We start from the raw sequence: 18,553 nt of genomic DNA, 5'->3' as shown, positions 1-18,553 counted from the left end.
ATACACACGTATGAAAAACACCTCAAACTTATAAATTCATTTTAAATGGGTGTATGAATAATTTATGTACCTTTATCATGCTTGTCATTTTTGCCACTATGTGTCCTTGTGAAATTATGTGTTCCCCACTATGCCACATTCTAAAGGGTAGTTGTTGATATGACCAAATGAGATATAATACAATGACTTACTCAAGGCATGCATTCAAATTCACAAGGTTTTCTACAAATTTTGGTTACGTGGTCTTTAGTAATTATCTTGTTAGTTTGTTAAAAGAAAACTCAGCATTAATATGAAATCAACCTTGAAATAAGTCTTTTACTCTCTTTTTTTTCCCTAAAACTATTAGTAATTCCTTTAAGGTCGATTACATATTTACTTAAAGTTTCATTTAATAAACACATATTCAATTACTTTAACTATTAACTAAATTCAAACAAAATTAACCAACTTAAAGCTTTTGTAATAAGATTATAATTTCTTTTATTGCACCAATTAATATTTATCCTACTAAAAAGTGTGACTTATATATATATATATATATATATATATATATATATATATATATATATATATTTCCTTAAAAATTAATTTTATAAGATTATAAGTTAAATGTAAGTGTGTTTTCTATTTTAATAAAATTTATGAAAGTTATTGTGTAACTACTATATTACTAAAAAATTATATTTAATTCTAAGTTTGAAATATCTAATTATATGTGTTGAATGTATCCAATATTATTTAAATATGTGAAGTAAAAATGTACATTAGTACAGATCTTATATAAAGCTTACTAGAAAGTTTGTCTTGGTTCTAGCCAATCTTATACATTAAAGATATTATTAACATATGATAATTTTTTTTTAAGAAATTGATCCAGTAGAAACTATTATTTATATCTTCATGGTATCATATAGATAATATGTATTATATGTTCTAGCCATAGTCTAGACCAAAGACAAACATGGTTTTTGGTTTGTGGAGTAGACAATCATGTGTAATCTTATGTTATTGACGTTTTTTTTCTCATTAATATTGATTTAGGATGATGTTACTTTGATATCAATTTTTTTTTACACTCATTTCACATTATCTTTCACTACCATTTTGTCTCTTTTTATTTAAAAATACAAAAAATATTTTTGTTAAGATATTTTACTCTTATAAAAGGTAAGGTTGTTAGTTTTAGTTTTATAGAACATTTTTTTCATTGATTTAACATCTTTGAAAACATAACTTTAAGAGTAACGCAGAGTTGAAAGGTGAAGTCATTCCCAAAATGACGAGATTCTAATTCCCAATATTATTGATAAAATTTGCCTGATTTTTGTGTTTTTGAATTTTCAATTTGTAAAAAAAATTTCCAAAGAAAATTGGTAAATAGGATTTTCCCAATCTCCTTCATCAACCGTGCCCAATCAATTCTAGCCCTTATTAAATTGAGCATGGCCTTCTCTTTAGGGTTGTTGTGTTTAGCCATTTCAGGTAACACTATTTCAAAATTTTAGAAACTCTATTTATCATCAACTTTTTAGAAAATTTAAAATTATTATGTAGGTAAAGTAAATTAAACTCTCTGAATATGATGATTCTAAGTATAACTTTAAAGAAACAAAAAAAAATGTTTATCTTATATTTTTACCAGTGTTTAAATGAAAATATTTATAAGAAGGTTTAAGTTAAGAATTTAAAAGTTATAGTCACTATTATTATTTTGGAAAAGAAGAGATGATTATTAGAAGGTTGATGATATAACCCATTTTGTTTAAGTTGAAATACTTAAATATTAAGTGAAACTAAAATAAAAAACTTTTTGCTTGGGTTCTCTTTGCGTAAAAGTGATAATACTTGACTTGACATTATTTTGTACTAATAGTTTGATAATAATGGATGAGTGGATAAGGGTCACCCCACTCACCAAACAAATCCATCCATAACTTTTAGTACATGGTCCTACACATGTAGGGCATCTCAACTTCTCCTTCAAACCATATAATTGTGTTGAAATACAATATTTTAATTATCTTCTCATTATTCACACTGCATATATATCTGCTAATTATTTGCAAAGTAAGTTTTATTTGACTGTTTTTTAAAAATGTAGTAATAAAAACAAAGTTATTAGTAAGAAAAATATTAATAATAAAACAACAGTTTAGAATTTGATTTTGTGTTTATGAAATTTAAGTTATTTTTTAAAATATTTGTTTAAACTTATAATTTATCACAACTCATAATTTTTTAATATTAAATTTATTTACATTAATATGTGCAGTGTAAATGCATCTTCTCCCACGACAACATCATGCGAGGAGTATGTTATTTGAAAATACTTAACTCAATTTTTTTTACACATCGTAACTAATAAAACATTATATTATATTCTGTAAATGTCTATTTCGTCGTACATTCAATATAATCATACAAGAGAATGCCGGAAAATAAAACTTGTTTCAGAAAGATATTTCTAAAATGCATTCGTATATTTCAGAAAATTTGTTCTGAAAAACCCATTTCGTAAAATTTGATCCGAAAGATATTATAAGCCTTCTGAAAAATTTGTTCTTGAAATTTTATTCTAAAAGGCTTATATAGAGTTTATTTCATGCTTTTTCGAAAAGCTTATTCTAGGAAATTTTTGAAATATGTAAACTGGAAGTCACTGTTAAGAAGAAAAAATATATATCATTTTAAAAAGTTGGGGGTGTGAAAAGAAATTATGGGTTGCAGGAAGTAAAAGCTTAAAAAAAGATGAGGCCCACTCATAAATGTCAAAGATCAAAGCCGGTAGACTAAAAAGATTTTCGTCCTCCACCTCAACACTCTTTCCTCTATACAAGCTCGCCAAAGTGCCAGGCTAGTGTATTGTATATTTTTTTTATTATGTAACAAAAAAAAACAACATTCAAAATACGTAATTTATAACATAGTATAAATAATAAAAATATGTAATCTAAAATACAAATTTAAATTATATAATTCAAAACACTATATCAAATGTGGATTATGCAATTCGAAATCAAATTTTTATTAAGTGATTTATAACAACATCTTATACAACAATATTACTTATTTCATATTACATCATTTAGAATATAGTTTGAAATTACATAATTCAAATATGTAAATTAAATAAATATATTTTAAATAATTTTAAATTGCATAATTTGAATCAAGATTATATAATTAAGAATATAATTTTTATAATATCCTATTTTAATAATATACAACTACTAAAAAACATCACATATATTTGTATAAACAAATCTTCAAAACTATGTAAAATGAAATACATACCCTATTTTACAATACATCTAAGGTATACAATTTTTCTTATTTGAACTTTATTTCAATTAAAAACTATCTATATCAAAATTATGTTTTGAGATTATTAGTGAATTAATGGTAGATAAAAGATATTGAGAAAAACACTTATCATCAATAGAAGACTTCTTATGTCAATATAAAATTGAGGTAATGCAACATTCTTCGAATTTTCTTTAATTTACATAAACATTTTTATTTCCTACCATCATTGTGTACTCTAATTTGAACATATATTATGAATAATGATTGCATTATTTTCTTAGTGAAATCAAATATTGCATTCTTATTAATCATGCTAATCAGGTAATAACAAAAATATTATAATCTAAGTTAACATGGACAGGTCAAAAAACTAGTGAAAGGACAATAGGAAAGAATAGTAATGAAACTGTACAAACCACCATTATCCATAAACAATAATCTACAATCTAACATCTACAAACTAACTATAACAACAAATAAGTATATAAACCATCCCAAAGAAACCTGTTCCTGCTCCATGTTTTCATGTATAAAGTGGCAGCCATCACAACTTTTACAAAAGCTCAAAAGTGTAAAATTTACCATTAACTTGTGTTCTTCATTCCATAAATTCTTTGAGATGCCTGCCTCTGCTACACACATTGGTTCCTTCTGCCATTGGACTTATAATCTGCATTGTCACTCTTGTCTGTATCAGAATGAGTCTCCACCTCCATGTTTCCGGCCTGACTCTTCCGGCGTCTTCGATCCTGAAATGCCATTCACAATGTTTCAGAAACAACACAAAATGTAAACTTTTAACATGTGATGAGTTCAAAGAGCCAAAGGGGTCTCAAAATAAATGTTGCTTTTTCCTTTTGTTTTCATTTTCTTTGTGCTCTCTGCATGCACACTTTCCCTTGTCTTGTTTAATCTTTTTATATGTTGTTGCAAGGAACCTAATACAACATCATGTAACAGAACCAAATTGGAAAAATACTGTGTTGTTGGAGGTGAGATTCAGAACTCAAACCTCTCGTGGTATAGGATATTCCTCTGATTCAAGCATGCGGACGACTTGGCTCATTCTTGGTCTTTTTTCTGCATCTGGATCAACACATCTCAGAGCTGTCAAGAGGGCTCGTTTAAGAGCACTTGTCGATGGCCTGGTCTCGATGTTGGGATCCAACACCTCTTCTGAGCGTCGAAAACCTACCATCATCTTCAGCCAGTCGACCAAATTTACCTACAAGATCGACCTGATAGTGTTAAGGAAAGTCCAATGACTTCATAGAGTCAAAACTGTTGGAACAGAAAGAAAAATTATGAAGTCTTTGTCTGTTCCATTCGATATGTTTTATGTTTTTCATTCTTTCTAAAACACAATTCATGTTAAGACATACTAGTGCTCCTTTGGCAATTACTCAATCAAATATTCCTATGTAAAATCTATGACTCTGTTTTATTTTAGTACTTCTAAAGATGCTACTCAACTTAAAAACATTAGAAATCTCGTTTCGACTAGAGATGAAAAAGATTGATTATGTATACACTTTCTAAGAGAAACAAACATGTCTGTATAACAGTAATGAGACTGAATGTACATACCTCGGCTGCTGGTCGGCTATAATCCACGGGTCTCTTCCTGTAATTGCTTCAAGGAGCAATACCCCAAAGCTGTAAACATCACTCTTCTCGTTTAGCAAGCCAGAATTGGCATATTCTGGAGCTACATATCTGGGAAAATGCAATGCAAACAAGAAAAGAAGAATAAGTTAGCGACAGTTTCAGTTTCTGTAATATCAAGTGCAAAGAAAAAATAATGATTAATCAAATTTAGAGTGCGAATGAGATTGCTGTGAGATGGTGTTTCTTAAAATTTGAGGTCACTCGCCATAATTGGCAGATTCTGGTGCAACATATCTGAAAAATTAAATGCAAGCATATACTAGACTATGACAATTTTGCGTTTAAATGATTATCTGCTGTTTTTTGACAAAACCGTCATAAATTCTTTAGGAAAAATGGACTATCTTACAATGTATATGTTCTAATCTAATCATGATTAGACTACATGCATGAGATCACTGAGCAAAATTGAACCAAAGATTGTGCTTGCTTTTGGAAATGGTGTTAAATTCCTGGAATGTAAATCTAAACCTTCAGCCAAACCATAAAAGTTAATAATATAATTTACTCAAATTAATAATATAACAAAAAGAATAGATTGTACTTAGTTGTGTTGTCAACATCACCATGCCTAACTAAACATTTATAAAGAAACTAACTTTTACACAAAACAAAACAAAAAAGTCCTAATTTGTAAACGAGAAGCTTACCCAAAAGTGCCCATAACTCTGGTTGTAATATGACTTTTTCCAGCACCAAGTAACTTAGCCAGCCCAAAGTCAGATATTTTGGAATTAAAGTCCTCATCAATTAGAATATTGCTCGACTTAATATCTCTATGCACAACTTTTGGCTCAATTGCCTCGTGCAAATAAGCCAGCCTACAAGATAATCAGAGATCAAAAGGAAACTCGTAAAAAAGACAATGAAGCTGAAGACAATTAGTAGATTAATTTGTTTTCAGGAACAGATGAGCATACGCTTTGGCTGTTCCAAGGAGAATTTTTATCCGAGCATCCCAAGTAAGAAAACCATGCTGCCGCATGGCCCCATGAAGCCACTGCTCTAAATTGCCATTGTTAACATACTCATATATCAACAACCTGAAATTATTAGCAGGTTCAATAAAATCTACAGATAATATAAAACAGTACTTAGTACTAATAAGAATATGCAAACTGTGATATAGAGAGAAATATGTCAATTACGAAGAATTTTCATCCAAGAAAAAACTTATGGCCATAATTTTTCAAACATCTAATAGATTTGTAAATCAGAATAATGGAGATATCAAACAGTAAGCATTTAAGCTGTCGGTCAAATGATCAAATCGAGTAGAGAATCAAACAGTCAAACACACATAATGTGCAAACATTAAAGAATCTGTTACCTATGTGTGCCTTCAATGCAGTAGCCCAAAAGTCGTACTAAGTTCTTATGCCGCACATGACCAATAGCCTCAACCTCCACTCTGAATTCCTTTTCAGCTTGTCCTCTGCATGATGGATATCAACAGTTGTGAGATAAACAAGATCTAACAAAACATGAAACATGACATTGTATAAACTAATCTAAAATTAAAATGAACAGAACGGCTGCAATGCAACAAAACATGATAATAAAATAACTTACAAATTATTGAGTAGCTTCTTTATGGCCACAGGACTCCCATTGATTAATTGACCACGATAAACAATTCCATATCCACCTTCCCCAATAACATTTTCTTTTGAAAATCTGTTTGTAGCAAGTTCTAGGTCCCTTAATGTAAACCAGTGGCCCCAGCCAAGCTGTGAGAATTCCGGCAGACCAGACAAAGGGGATGGTGCGGTTATAGGATGCAAAGAAGACCTATAAGAAGCAATTCCCTTAGCACCACTTTCTTCACCTGATTGAGAGCCATTACCATCTTGTTCTAAATGATTAAAGGAGCCTGATTGACTACTATTGTCCCCATTCTGTGTTTGGTTCAAAACCTTTTCAGTCTCCCCTTCACCAAATTTGTCATTCAGACTCATAAAAGTACCATTCTGTGGATGATTATTTGCTGAAACTTGATCAACTCTAATTTCTTTGATCTCTTCTGAAACAGCTAACACATGGCTGAGTGGAAGCTTACCCTTGACTCTTCTGAACTTCTTTCTTAAAGTGAGACATATTGATAGCACCACAAGAATGATTATGATGAATAACCCAACTAGTATTCCCATTAGTACCCACACTTTCAAACCAAATACAAAAGTTTTCTTGGACAACCCCGAACTCAGATCAGATGCCATTTTGCTGCTAAACAAACTGCATGAGTCAGAGTTAAAATATATGAGGGTACTAACATGCACACAGAAAATCATGTAGCAAGAAGTAAAACATTTGATTAACTTGAATTATGACACCAAATTGTTCAACTTGATTCCGCAAATCACCAGATTTGAGAAAGTTAATTGCACATCCACCTTAAAAAATGTCAGCAGCAAACTGAACTATCTTTGCCAGCATATACACAAGTAACTGGGAAAACAAAACCTGGTTACATACTAACAGGAGTTCATTTCCCAGAAAAAATAAATAAATTGGAAATTTTTTGGAAAAATAAACGCAGCATTTTGGTGTATTATTCACATCCCTAGTAAATGAAGCACATATGAAGCGGAGAAAAGCCTTTGATTTCAAACTTATTGCAAAATACGAAATCGTAAGAAGCCAAAAGAGCATAAAAACAAAGAAAAATGTTTTTTAGAACACTGAAAACAAAGTAAGCGAGAAGGACCGGACTTTATTCTCTCAGTACTCGGGAAGACAAAAGCCCACTAAAATTTCAAAATTCAGCAAACCCAAAAATAATTGAGTCACGTTGCAAGCGGGCCAATGAGAAAACAACAAAAAAGGAACCATACATATCTTCGTTTGTTACCGTCAACATTGCAAAAACTTTCTTACATACTAGGCAAAAAACAGGCAAAAACAAGTCTTTGGAGCTGAAAAGGATCGATGAGTACCTCTTCACAACTCAAATCCTTCAAGATTTGTCCCCAGCTACTTTTCAGACCCTGAAGCAAGTTAAACACTAGATCTTTCAAGCTTCCAAAACCCTTTTGGGTGTGAAGCCATTGTAGCACCAAAACTTCACATCCATTGTCAAAATCCTACCAATGTTAGCTTTTGCTTTCTGGGTTTTCGGAAATGATCAAAAGGGTGTCTGTTTCTGAAATGGAACTTCTGAGACCCCCTCCCCTCACTGGACCAAATGAAGGAGGAGGTCACAGCAAAGGCACTAATCACACCCTGTGGTGAAATTGGAGGGAATTGAAGAACACAAGAGGCACATGAAATTCTGAGGAGAGGCAAATGGTGGGGCTAATAAGAAGGCATGGAATTATCAGTGGTAGGTGATGGGAAGTGACATGGCTCACATTACATACAGTAAAAGAGAAGGCATCAAAATAGAAATTTTTCTTTGCTGTTTCTTCAAATTTCTTCCCTCTCCTCTTTTCGGTCCATTTCTTCCTGTTCATGTCTTTGTCATTTCTCTTCATCATTTTTCATTTCTATTTATTATTCTTCTCATAATCGATTTTGGCACGCTTTCACACAAACAATTATTACTCTATCTTCTAGTAATCTATAAATTGATTAATAAATTAATATTATGGTAATAATTTATATATATGTTTCCAAGAAAAATGTCTTTTAAATACCTAAATATTTTATAATTCATTTCAACTATTTCTACTAATTTTTTACTCTCTTTTTTCTTAAAAAAAATAAAAAATTTTATATTTTTTAAATCATTTTACCTTTATATAATATGTATGTAAAAGTATATCACAGTATCTTCAGATTTAAATAATCACATTTACTCAGTATAAAGTTATTTTGTTAAATTTTTAAAATAACATTATCAATACTAAACTTAATATCCTTAATACAAACTTTTAAATTTTATTATTATTTATTAATAAACCATGCATATTTATACTATTTAATAGGACTAACAAGGAAAATAAATTTAATATTTCGTACAAATATAATATATTTTACAAACAATAACTATTTTTTAAACGTATACCTTATAGTAAAGAAAAGAAAGAGTAATTTATATATGTGTGTGTAATCCTTAATTAGGATACAAATAATGCAAGAAAAAAAATTGTTCCAGTAACATAAAAATTTGCTATTGTTGATACTCTCCATGTTGTAACATTTACCAAAAACTGAAGCAAAATTATTTAAAACGAAATTTCCATACATAATATACGAGGTTTGAACGATGGAATTGCTGAAAAGAAAATAATTGTAATCCATGTATGTGATTTTCGAACTAAAAAAAAGGGTGAGTGTGTTTTTTTAAGGCGATTATTTATAAGAATTTGCATGTGAGATATTGTTGTGTTTCATTAAAATTAAAGTAAAATGTTGTTTCTATATATTTCAAAAGGTGAAAACATCATATTATTTAGTTTATGTATTTTTAAAGATGTATATATTAACGTACTTCTTCTAATTCTAAGGAGCAATACTAAAACTTGTACATGTAAAATATAAGAATATGAATTGGTAAGATTAGGAAGGTTAAAATGGACAATTTAGTTTGTTGTTGAAAATTTTAAATTTAATTATTTCGATAGGTCCATATTTCTGGTGATTTATCTCAAATTGATCTCTTAGTTATTTTTATCTCAATTATGTTTCTAATTGTGAAAATTTGATATAATTGAGTGGTTAAAGATTGATTAACGTGGAAGGGTGATGTGATTTAATTAAAATACGTAACATACTTAGGGTATTTTAAGTGGAGAGTTATGTGGATTTTGATATCAAACATTAAAAAATTTGTAAAATTTAATTAAAATGAAATTGAGAATGTTTTGGTGGCTAAGTGCAGATTCATTTTTGAACAATGGTAACACGATTAGGATTTCATCGTTGTACTTTGTTGCTTGTGTAAGGGAGGAGTTTTAGACTGGTGATTCACGGTTAACTGCTGATAACACAAAGCTGACACGAGATAATTCAGATATTTTTTTATTTAGATTCAGATCTATATATATTATATTTAAAAATTAATCATTCCATTAATTCTTATTATTCCTCTTATTTAACTATCTTTATATAAAATCACAGGCATAATTTTAACTATAAGTAAAAATATTATTTTAATATAGTTCTATGAAATTAATTGAAGAAGGTTGCATATATACTTTGTTCAAAATTCAAAGTATTAATAGATATAAAAGCATATTAAAATAGTATTTTTGAATAGATTTGGATAGAAAGTGAAGAAATATTTGAGAGGGATNGAAAATTGATTGTTGGATACATTATCTAGGAAAATATTTACCGATTATACAAATCTAATTTAAATTTTAAAATTTATCAATAAAATTTATTGATAAATTTGGATTTATCGATGAATTTATTTCCTTTGATAAAAATTTGTTGGTAATTACAAAAATTCTTATAGTGTCACTTAAATGAGTGAGGATATCAAATTATATCTTCACTTAAATGACTCAAGCAAAGACTTCACTTAAGCGAGTTTGATCTTGTTGAGTAAAGGTATCAAACAAAGTACTCACTCGAGTGACTCTGATGATACCTTCATTAAGCAATTCAAATGAAACTACTTGTATTAACACAAATATGTTTATGCAACTACCTCCCTACGTATTTCAAAATATATTCTTTTCTCAAGTCATAAGACTCCCAAATTCAAAACTTAAAATGATTACACCTAAATCGAGACTCAATATAAATTAGAGCTCAAGATTAGAAAAGAGGAGATACTTTAGTTCTAAAGATAAAAATGAAAATTGTAGACTTAACATGATCATGATGAACACCAAAACACACTTCACTGATATCATCCCACCTTTGCATTTTAATAGAAACATCATACGAATATGCAAAGGAATCCTTTTGTTCCACATGTAACCAAAAAAAATTAAACGAAAATGCAATCTATGTTCTTTAATTTTAGCTAGTAATTGGAATGCAAATGCAAATGATGTTCTTCCATTTCAATGTTATGATAAAATGTCATATACAAATGCAACTAGTTTTCTTTAATTTCCCAACTAATAGCTTTATTTTATATGTATAACCTCGGAGTTTCAGACCCAACATGGAACTCAAGATGTTCAAACTTAACATACAAAGAAAGGTCATGCTACAAGAATGTTTATAAAGTGTATCGTATGCCCATACGGGTACAGAGAGACGTCGACCATACAAGGTCTCGTGGACAGACGGTCTCAAACCACGGACATCCTTAAGCATTGTCTCTAATCAAGTTTACTGGTAAGTATTATTTATTAGGTAATGGATCGTGATTACAATTTTGCTAATCATAAGCACATCTCGAAACCTATAAATATAGGTCAAAAGTAAGAAGGTAGGTGACTGCATTTATTGTGAATGTGAAAGGAATTTGACTAAGCATGTTCAAAACAACCTAAGTTGATATGGAGAAAGGTGTGAAGGAGTGTTTGGTAGAGATTCTCGTCTCCACACCCAAAACATAAAAAAAGGACTTTGATTTTAAACTTGCTAGCTAAGACTTAACTTAAAAAATAGTTTTATTTACTATAACTTCAGTTCTCCTCTAAAATGAAAACTATCTTATTGAGAATAATGTTTTTGTCTCTTTTTGTATAGTAAGATCAAATTTTAAAAAAGAATTAAAACAAAGCAGGTGTGAGTAGAGAGAAGACAAATAAGAAAGTTAAAAAAAGGAAAGAATTTGTTTTTTGTATTTATATATTTATTTTCAAATAGTGCTAACATAGAGTTACACTAAACCTAGAAAACTAAATAATAAAATGGTTAAATATGTTTTTAGTCTTTAAAATTTGATGTAAAATTGGAATTCATTCATGTTCGAAACTTTAATACATTTTGGTTTCCATATTTTAAAAGTAAATGAATATAGTCATTTTAACCTAATTATTTAATTTTTTTTTTGTATCAAACATGTTTCATATTAGTATTTGAATTGTTTACATCATTTAACATATTTCAATCTCAAAAACATTTAACAAGTCAAAAAAATTTAATGTAATTGAATTGAAAAAACTATAACTATTCATTTTTTAAATTTGAAGACAAAAATATATTAAAGTCTCACACATAAACCAATTTTAAGTTAGTAAAAATGTACTCAACCTAATAATAAAAAAATATCAATTGTACTATGACGAGTAATTCTAACTTTTTGATAATCAATTTTAATAACTCTAATTGTAATTATTGTTTCCATCTTTGATTTATTTATATCACTCACAATAAATAATATATATATATATATATATATAATTATTAAAAATCATCGAGAAAAAAAAGAGTTATAGCATGAAAATATCGTTCAACCATGTTCCTCAATCCTATATATCACCTATCACATGGAAGAAATTCCGTTAGACCTAACCTTTCATGACACCTATTTCTTTGACACACCTTATAAGGACACTTTAATACCCCAACCTACATTTATAGGACTCACCCACTACCATGACCATTAACCCTCTACCATTATGTTTCATTTAGATTGAAAATGAAAAGGTAAGGGAGTAAAGAAAAGCAAAAGTAAAAAAAAAAGTGAAAATAAAAGTCATTTTGAAGTAGAAGAAATAAGAAAAAATGAAAAGAGAATATTTTTATCATAATATTATTTTAGTTATTTGTTGTTTTACTAAAAATATAAAAAAATGCATAACTCTTGGAATAATTATTATATCTTATTATTGAACATAAAGAAATAAAAAATGATATAATTGATTATATATAATACACTCATGTAAGAAAAATAGTTGCTTTTCCTTTTATTGTTTCTTTATTTTTCTTATCATATGTAGATAGAAAAGATGTGAGGTTTTTCTAACTTTAATTTATGTGTTTTTTTATTTAATTTGAAGGGAACAAAAAGGGGTTGTAACCTCACTCTTCCACTTTTTTTACTTATCTTTTTTCTTTCATATAATTGGAAGGAATACACCCTTAATCTTTAACAATATCTCGTATGAAAAGTTCATCAAAGTATTAATTTATATTTTGAGAGTCTTAATATGTCATAATGTGAGACTTCTTTTTTAATTTTTTTTATGCAAAGATTCTATAAAACCAACATTTTTATACTTTTTGTATTGTTAATATATATTCTTAAAATAAAATTATATATATTATATATATATATATATAATATATATAATGATCTACCTCGAACGAGAATATTTGACGATAGATTCAGGACTTTTCAACCCAAAATCGTAATAAATATACATTACTTTTGAGGGGTTAATATAAATTTAAGGCTCTAATTTAAGTTAGATAAATATAGACTCTATTTTCAAATGCAAAATGGGGATTTCAAACTGGAGACCATGAAGAACATCAATTATACACATGTTCTTTAGATTCCTTATGAAGTTGAAGAAAGTTAGTTGCACATGTTATATGCAACTGGGTAACATTAGACGCATACAACTACGTTTTTCATATTATTTAAAAAGCTTTATATTTACATGCAACCTTAAGAACTTTATACTCAACATGCAACAAAATATTACGCTACTATAAAATCTTCACAATAACAAACTTTATGTCAAATTTGTTGACTGGGATTATCTAAGGTGACTTCTCTTACTTGAATCATCTCTTTCTCAAGAAGCTTACAGCTCACGCAAGAAACCAACACTTCAAAGTTCTTATTGGAAAACTATTCAGGTGAGGATAATCCTTAATTTCCAATTAGTGTAAGGTGTGATCAAATTTTTAAAAAGACAAGATTTGAATGGAAGGTAGAGAGAGGATAGAGAAAAAAAAATGTATTGTATATGATTGAGTATCCATTGACCATATTAGTATAGGACCCCTTGATTGAATACATGTCAAACTACTAAATCGATATGTCGATATGTACTTGGCTCATCCCTACTCGGTCAACACGACATCACACAAACCAACTACTCATAATAGTCTATAACTAATCCCAATACTTCATAAGCTAACACGTATTTGGTCCAATGGGCCCAAACTCATATAGGTAAAAGTCCATTAATAGTAGTATAAGTATGCTAATGCAAAAAACACTTTTTATAGTGATTTTTTATACGATTGAAATCCATCAGGCATAAAAAGTGACGTAGTGGTATAATTGTAAATAAGATAACATTTTTATACTGGTTGTAGTTATAACAAGTATAAAAAGTGGACACGGTGACATGTTTTGTAATGAAGAATAAAACTCTCTATATCGTTTCTAGTTATAATTGATATAGAAAGTGGATGTGGTGACACTTTTGTAATAAATAAGAAAACTTTTTATATCAATTCTAATTACACTAGTGCAAAAATAGCATATAACATCATGTGTTTAACGTCTACTGAATAGCCAACGTTAAAAATGACCGGTGGCAGTTTTGTAAATAAATGCAATTATTAGACGTCGTTTAGAATTGTAATTCGACGTAAAAGGATATAAAATGTTGAATGCTCCAGCGTTACACGTCAAAAGGTTAGTGAATTCAATAAAAATTTGAGCGGGAGATTGAAAATTCATTCACTTTATCTTAGCGCGCGAGACCCTCCTCTCTTCTCAAACTTTTCTCGAACAAAGTTTGACGACCATCACATGTAATCTTTCTTTCATTTGATACAAACATATGTTAATTAACTATTTTATGTATGATTTTATTTTGTTTTAACCGACTATTTTCGTGTTTTGACAAAATAGATATTTGTTTGATAGGAATGACTTAGGTCTTAAACTTATGACCCTGAGTATGACTCTTACATATGATATACCCTTAGAGTTAGTTCCACATGCAAGATTTGACTAATTATTATTTTTAGAGTTGATTGATTCAATATGTCATTGAACATTATGAACAAGATGAATTAGACCAAAATTAATTATTTAAATATTATACTACTAATTCAATATAATAATATTATTAAAGTAGCAGGTTTAATTGTGAAACTCGCATTAATCTCCCTCTAAACAATTGGCTATTGAGAATCAAGGTTGTGTGGCCTTGACTTGGATACCATCTTATGCGAGATTCAAGAATGATGAGAAGGTGAGTGATAAATCATGGAGTTGATCACCACATGTACTACCCTAATAAGATCAAAATTGGATTCTTGTAACTTAAAATTCCAAAAGGTTATCCTAAAGAGAAATTTCATTTTCTGTCAAATTTTAATATATCATTACATTATAATGTACATCCTTTTTACAAGATGCATTAGGCAAGACTCTTTGGATTTTCCATTAATTCTCAATACGTACTCCTTAATATCCATTAGTATTGTATTTAATTCCTATTATATGAATAATTATTTCCTACATTTAATTAAAAGATAAAAATTACAAAAGAAAACTAAAAAGACTCTTTAATATCATATCAAAGCTTAATTCACTCTAAAAAAGAGGTTTTTGTGCAAAGAGGTCCACTTATATAATATAATTTGTTCTTAACTTTAGTTCATGTGAGATCTTTAACACACTTCCTTAAGTTTGACATCAAGGATGAACTCGATAATAGATGTCATAGTAGGCTAAAATCTCGACTAAGACAAAATCTTATGACTTTGATACCATACTAAAGTAGTGAGTTTAAGGCTAAATTAATTCTACAAAATCGGCTCAATAAGATAAGGTTTTCCCCTACTTATATGTTATAATTTGGTATTTTTAGTTGAACATGAGAATCGAGTCGCATGATAGGTCTAAATCTTAGCTATAATTGACTCTTAGGACTTTGATACCATATTAAGGTGGGTGGATTAAGTCTAACTAAACCTTACAAAATTGGCTCAGTAAAGTGAGGTTTGTCATCACTTATATATTATAATATGTTCTTATCTCTAGTTGATCTGGAATCTCTACCACACCTCATTACGATGAAAACATTGAGTGTAAAAATTGAAAAAGACCTGATAATGGTGACACAATTGACCCAAATTTTGATTAGGATAGATTTGTATGGCTCTGATATCATTATAAGATAGTGAGTTTTAGTTTAACTCAATCCTATAAAACCAACTTTATAAAATAAGATTTGTCTCTATTTATATATTATAATTTAGTCTTATCTAAAGTTAATATAGAATCCGTAATAAGGATTAACATATTTTGTTTTCGCTGTATAATAAAATAATAATAATATTAGTATAAAGAACTTTAATTTTGTAGTTTTGTTTAAATTTCGTTACTTGAGCACGTGTTTGATCTTTAGTAATTTGCACACATGTTTATTAAAGAGAAAATTAACCTTATAATATCTAATAAATCTTAAAGGAAGTCTTCTACCTTTGTTTTTGTTTGATACATTTAAAATTTTTAATGACTTCTTTTAAGGTTAAATATTAATCTAGATCTTCTCTTTAGCAAACACATCAGATAATCATATCAAACAATTGTTGATTTACTTCAAACCATTAGTGAAATTTAAACAAAATTAAAGTTTTTTTAGTAAAATTATACTAAAAATAAAATATATCAATTGTTATACAGAATTGATTTTTCATCCAATTACCTATTTATTATATGTATGTGAAAGAAGAAAATCTAACATATCTATCTTAATTCATAGGTATAAACGTGTAACAAATGGACAACTCCTTTAATTTAATACATAATCATAGTGGAGGAAGAATTGTCTTAGTGTTATGAACATTATATTATTAGTCTTGGAGGGAAAGGTTAAAGAAAAAAAAAGAGATATTACCTGAAAGAAATGATATAAAGAGACTAATTTTGATGTATGTATTTTAATTTTGGGTAATATTGTACAAATGAGTATAGGAGATTTATTAAACTTATAGGAGATATATAGGTCATGGAGATTATCTTTTTTTTTTTCACAATGTATCAATATAATATAACTACTTTTATTCTTTGTTTTTTATGGTAGACATTCGTTGTACTTTAATATTTTATTCTAATTCTTTTGGAGAGAAAAAACAAGATAAAACTATTCATCATAATAACCCCATTATACAAAAAAATAATATATAATAATAATAATAAAACTATAAATAATTAATCACAAAAGTTGATCTAGTTTAGTTCATATATTCAAACTTAATCAAATCAAAACACATTATGATTAATTTAAATTATCCAAATCCAAACATTTCTAATATAGCATTTAATATTACAATTCTAAATTAGTGATTACGTGATTAACATATATAGAAAAATAAGTTTGATATATATTGTCTAAATAATTTGTCAAAAGAAAGAACTAAAATAACAAAACAACCACGGAAATGTAAAACTATAGTGCGAAGCCTAAATTAAAAAATAACAAACAAAACAACAAATAATATTTTAAAAGAAAAAAAAAACAAAAAACTACATACTATATAGATGCTATAACTCCCTAAAATCACATGTGCATAGGCACACATACAGTACAACAAGACAACTTCTCCCATAAACTTGCATGTACTAAGGTTCTAAGGTTTCAAATAGTTAAGCATGACATGCTTATCCAACTTTTGTACATCTTATAAACCCAAATTGATAAATATTTGTAGTAAATATTGTTGAAAACCTTAAACAGATAAATATTTTTTTCAATATATTTCTTACATTCAAAATAAAAGAAGAAAATTGTGTTTTAAATGGAAAAAACAGAAAATTAAACCAGAAATTACACTAATTAAATAGGTATAAACTGTTTAAGAGTAGGTAGTAGTAATTGCTAGTATCTCTAAAATTATACCAAATTAACCTAAAAAGAACACAAACATAATCATAAATAGTTCCATACAGCTAACAATAATTATGTCTGTTTTAGAGTAAATAGAAATAAATAGTTGGTTATTTGTGTTTTTTGTTTGATGTTAATTTTGAGAAAAATAAAATAAAAAAGGACCCACAGTTTTGAGGTTGAGATAGTTCGTGATGATTGTTTGATGTTTTTTTTGCAAGAGAGTACACAGAGTTCGTTGGTTGGTTTCACACTTTCCGTTAATACTGCGTGCGTTAGAGCGGGTTCATTTGACTTTCTCACGGTCTCTCTTTTTTTTTATTTTAGTTTATACTTAGCCTACTTTCAATGGTTTTTTATATTTTTTATTCATTCATTTATTTTATAGTTTAATAATTATGCACTTCTAATGTAATTGGTTTCATACTGTTAACTGGTCAAAGTAATTGTTGTCATAATTTTTATATTATCACTATTATAAAATTTAGTTAGTTTATAGCAAATGTATTATCTACAGTAATTAGATGGTAAAAGATTTTGTAATAATATAACTAACATAACAATTTATCTTGATAAAATATTTAATCTTATTTGAAATGCACATATAAACGATTATTTGATTACTTATTTGGTCTTTATAGATATGCAGTTTTGATCTATTGATTCCTAATAGATATTACATAATATTTTAATATCTTTTAATTTTTAAATCATCATTTGTAATTTTTGAGCTTTTATAATCTAGATTTGTAGAGAGAAAAAAAAATAAATAAAGAATTTGATAATATATTTTAAAGATATAAAAAACTGTTATAACAAGAGGAGTAGATTACTTAAGAAGCAAAGACACCTTTCAAAGAAGTATCTTCACCTCTCTCTTTCTCTCTGCCATATGTACGGTTTTATATATTTATTTTTTT

The 18,553-nt window shown here is 28.1% G+C and overlaps 1 pseudogene across 1 annotated transcript; it reads right to left on the bottom strand.

The window, feature by feature from the left end:
• Nucleotides 1–3,683: 3,683 nt before the first annotated feature.
• Nucleotides 3,684–8,378, bottom strand: LOC148203289 (putative receptor-like protein kinase At5g18500; annotated as a pseudogene). Its single transcript, XR_015784053.1, has 8 exons — nucleotides 7,914–8,378; nucleotides 6,550–7,200; nucleotides 6,308–6,412; nucleotides 5,898–6,020; nucleotides 5,628–5,798; nucleotides 4,897–5,025; nucleotides 4,322–4,534; nucleotides 3,684–4,058 (listed from the first exon to the last, which is right to left on the bottom strand). The product of XR_015784053.1 is annotated as a putative receptor-like protein kinase At5g18500 (transcript).
• Between the last annotated feature and the right edge of the window lie 10,175 nt (nucleotides 8,379–18,553).

This window comes from Vigna umbellata, chromosome 2 (genome assembly GCF_029865625.1).
Source record: "Vigna umbellata cultivar VRB3 chromosome 2, Vumbellata_1.0, whole genome shotgun sequence".
NCBI lineage: Eukaryota > Viridiplantae > Streptophyta > Magnoliopsida > Fabales > Fabaceae > Vigna > Vigna umbellata.
Note: the sequence above shows the minus strand (reverse complement) of the source record. Positions and strands in the feature narration are given on the sequence as shown.